The 4291-nt window shown below is 40.6% G+C and overlaps 1 non-coding gene across 1 annotated transcript; it reads left to right on the top strand.

Moving 5' to 3' along the window:
- The first annotated feature begins 825 nt into the window (after window positions 1-825).
- LOC130978470 (small nucleolar RNA R71) lies at window positions 826-933 on the top strand. Its single transcript, XR_009086112.1, has one exon. It is a non-coding gene; the product is annotated as a small nucleolar RNA R71 (small nucleolar RNA).
- The last annotated feature ends 3358 nt before the right edge of the window (window positions 934-4291 follow it).

The raw sequence follows: 4291 nt of genomic DNA, 5'->3' as shown, positions 1-4291 counted from the left end.
TGGACGTCCATGGAGGTCTTCCTCAGTGGCGTTCATTGCCTCTTCCTCCCCTCCACATTCGGCCATGTTGATGGCCTTGCACTCTCCTTTTGGATTTTCTTCTGTATTGCTTGGAAGAGTACTAGGAGGGAGTTCAGTAATTTTCTTGCTCAGCTGTCCCACTTGTGCCTCCAAATTCCTAATGGAGGACCTTGTTTCAGTCATGAAACTTTGAGTGGTTTTGATTAGATCAGAGACCATGGTTGCTAAGTCAGAGTGGTTCTGCTTAGAATTCTCTGTCTGTTGCTGAGAAGATGATGGAAAAGGCTTGCCATTGCTAAACCTGTTTCTTCCACCATTATTGTTGTTGAAACCTTGTTGAGGTCTCTGTTGATCCTTCCATGAGAAATTTGGGTGATTTCTCCATGAAGAATTATAGGTGTTTCCATAGGGTTCTCCCATGTAATTCACCTCTTCCATTAAAGGGTTCTCAGGATCATAGGCTTCTTCTTCAGATGAAGCATCCTTAGTACTGCTTGGTGCATTTTGCATTCCAGACAGACTTTGAGAAATCAAATTGACTTGTTGAGTCAATATCTTGTTCTGAGCCAGAATGGCATTCAGAGTATCAATCTCAAGAACTCCTTTCTTCTGATTAGTCCCATTGTTCACAGGATTCCTTTCAGAAGTGTACATAAATTGGTTATTTGCAACCATTTCAATTAGTTCTTGAGCTTCTGTAGGCATCTTCTTCAGATGAAGAGATCCTCCAGCAGAGCTATCCAAAGACATCTTGGATAGTTCAGAGAGACCATCATAGAAAATACCTATGATGCTCCATTCAGAAAGCATGTCAGAAGGACATTTTCTGATCAATTGTTTGTATCTTTTCCAAGCTTCATAGAGGGATTCTCCATCCTTCTGTCTGAAGGTTTAGACTTCCACTCCAAGCTTACTCAATTTTTGAGGTGGAAAGAACTTTGCCAAGAAGGCATTGACTAGCTTTTCCCATGAGTCCAGGCTCTCTTTAGGTTGTGAGTCCAACCATGTCCTAGCTCTGTCTCTTACAGCAAAAGGGAATAGCATCAGTCTGTAGACCTCAGGGTCAACCCCATTAGTCTTGACAGTGTCACAGATTTGCAAGAATTCAGCTAAGAACTGATGAGGATCTTCCAATGGAAGTCCATGGAACTTACAATTCTGTTGCATTAGAGAAACTAATTGAGGCTTAAGCTCAAAGTTGTTTGCTCCAATGGCAGGGATAGAGATGCTTCTCCCATAGAAGTCGGGAGTAGGTGCAGTAAAGTCACCCAGCACCTTCCTTGCATTGTTTGCATTGTTGTTGTTTTCGGCTGCCATGTCTTCTTCTTTGAAGATTTCTGTTAGGTCCTCTACAGAGAGTTGTGCCTTAGCTTCTCTTAGCTTTCGCTTCAAGGTCCTTTCAGGTTCAGGGTCAGCTTCAACAAGAATGCTTTTGTCTTTGTTCCTGCTCATATGAAAGAGAAGAGAACAAGAAAATGTGGAATCCTCTATGTCACAGTATAGAGATTCCTTGAGGTGTCAGAGAAGAAGAAAAATAGAAGGAAGAAGGAGAAGAATTCAAACTTAGTCAGACAGAGTTCGAATTGTGCATTGAGGAGGAGTGGTACTCCATAAATAGAAGGATGTGAGAAGAGGGGAAGAGCTTTTTCGAAAATTAGGTTAAAAAAAATTTGAAAAACTTTAATTGATTTTCGAAAATCAAGAGTGGGAAAGAAATCAAGTAGTTTTTGAAAAAGACTTTGAAATTAGAAATAAAAAAGATATGATTGAAAACTGTTTTGAAAAAGATGTGATTAAAAAGATATGATTGAGAAGATATGATTTGAAAACAATTTAAAAAAATTTGATTTTAAAAATTAATAACTTGGCTATCAAGAAAAGATATGATTCAAACATTAAACCTTTCTCAACAGAAAAGGCAACATACTTGAAATGTTGAATCAAATCATTAATTGATAGCAAGTATCTTTAAAAAAAGAAAGAAATTGATTTTGAAAACATTTGATTGAAAAGATATGATTTGAAAAAGATTTGATTTTGAAAAACTTTGAAAACTTGAAAAAAATTGATTTTGAAAACAAAATCCTCCCCCTTGTGCCATCCTGGCGTTAAACGCCCAGAATGGTGCACATTCTGGCGTTTAACGCCCAATGCACTACCTTTTTGGGCGTTAAACGCCCAACCAGGCACCCTGGCTGGCGTTTAAAGGCCAGTCTGTCCTTCTTCACTGGGCGTTTTGAACGCCCAGCTTTTTTTGTGTAATTCCTCTGCTGCATGTTCTGAATCTTCAGTTCCCTGTACTATTGACTTGAAAATAGAACCAAGATCAAATAAACAATGCATGCAAGACACCAAACTTAAAATTAGACACTAGACTCAAACAAGAAACATAAAATATTTTTGGTTTTTATGATTTTGAAATTTTTTTTTTGGATTTTTCGAAAATTATATGGAAAAGAAAATAAAGGTATCAAAATTCTTAATGAGAATTCCAGGAATCATGCAATGTTAGTCTAAAGCTTTTAGTCTAAAGGATTTAGACATGGATAGCCAAGCTTCAGCAGGACATTGCATTCAAGAGCTAAATTGATGATAATCAATCAGCTTTGGTGATGGTAAGATCATCACCTTGAAACACTAGAATTCACTCTTAAGAATTCTGAAAAATACCTAATCTAAGCAACAAAATGAACCGTCAGTTGTCCAAACTCAACAATCCCCGGCAACGGCGCCAAAAACTTGGTGCACGAAATTGTGATCATCAATGGCGCCATCAACATGGTACGCTCATTGCAATCTCAACTCTTCATCACAACTCCGCACAACTAACCAGCAAGTGCACTGGGTCGTCCAAGTTATAAACCTTACGCGAGTAAGGGTCGATCCCACGGAGATTGTTGGTATGAAGCAAGCTATGGTCACCTTGTAAATCTTAGTTAGGCAGACTCAAATGGTTATGAATGATATATGAATAAAACATAAAGATAAAGATAGAGATACTTATGCAATTCATTGTTGGGAATTTCAGATAAGCGCATGAAGATGCTGTGTCCCTTCCGTCTCTCTGCTTTCCTACTGTCTTCATCCAATCCTTCTTCCTCCTTTCCATGGCAAGCTTATGCAAGGGTTTCACCGTTGTCAGTGGCTACCTCTCATCCTCTCAGTGGAAATGTTCAACGCACCCTGTCACGGCACGGCTATCCATCTGTCGGTTCTCGATCAGGCCGGAATAGAATCCATTGATTCTTTTGCGTCTGTCACTAACGCCCCGCCCTCAGGAGTTTGAAGCACGTCACAGTCATTCAATCATTGAATCCTACTCAGAATACCACAGACAAGGTTAGACCTTCCGGATTCTCTTGAATGCCGCCATCAGTTCTTGCCTATACCACGAAGACTCTGATCTCACGGAATGGCTGGCTCGGTTGTCAGGCGAGCACTCGGTTGTCAGGCGATCAACCATGCATCGTGTACCAGGAATCCAAGAGATATTCACCCAATCGAAGGTAGAACGGAGGTGGTTGTCAGGCACACGTTCATAGGTGAGAATGATGATGAGTGTCACGGATCATCACATTCATCAAGTTGAAGAACAAGTGATATCTTAGAACAAGAACAAGCGGAATTGAATAGAAGAACAATAGTAATTGCATTAATACTCGAGGTACAGCAGAGCTACACACCTTAATCTATGGTGTGTAGAAACTCCACCGTTGAAAATACATAAGAACAAGGTCTAGGCATGGCCGTGAGGCCAGCCCCCAAATGATCTAAGAACTAGATGTCCCCGGATCAAAATACAATAGTAAAAGGTCCTACTTATAGAGAACTAGTAGCCTAGGGTTTACAGAGATGAGTAAATGACATAAAAATCCACTTCCGGGCCCACTTGGTGTGTGCTTGGGCTGAGCAATGAAGCATTTTCGTGTAGAGACTCTTCTTGGAGTTAAACGCCAGCTTTTGTGCCAGTTTGGGCGTTTAACTCCCATTTTGGTGCTAGTTCCGGCGTTTAACGCTGGAAATTCTGAAGGTGACTTTGAACGCCGGTTTGGGCCATCAAATCTTGGGCAAAGTATGGACTATCATATATTTCTGGAAAGCCCAGGAGGTCTACTTTCCAACGCCATTGAGAGCGCGCCAATTGGGCTTCTGTAGCTCCAGAAAATCCACTTCGAGTGCAGGGAGGTCAGAATCCAACAGCATCTGCAGTCCTTTTCAGTTTCTGAATCAGATTTTTGCTCAGGTCCTTCAATTTCAGCCAGAAAATACC

Source organism: Arachis stenosperma, chromosome 4 (genome assembly GCF_014773155.1).
Source record: "Arachis stenosperma cultivar V10309 chromosome 4, arast.V10309.gnm1.PFL2, whole genome shotgun sequence".
NCBI classification, from domain to species: Eukaryota; Viridiplantae; Streptophyta; class Magnoliopsida; order Fabales; family Fabaceae; genus Arachis; species Arachis stenosperma.
The sequence above is the reverse complement of the archived record's forward strand: the minus strand, read 5'-3'. Positions and strand labels throughout refer to the sequence as shown.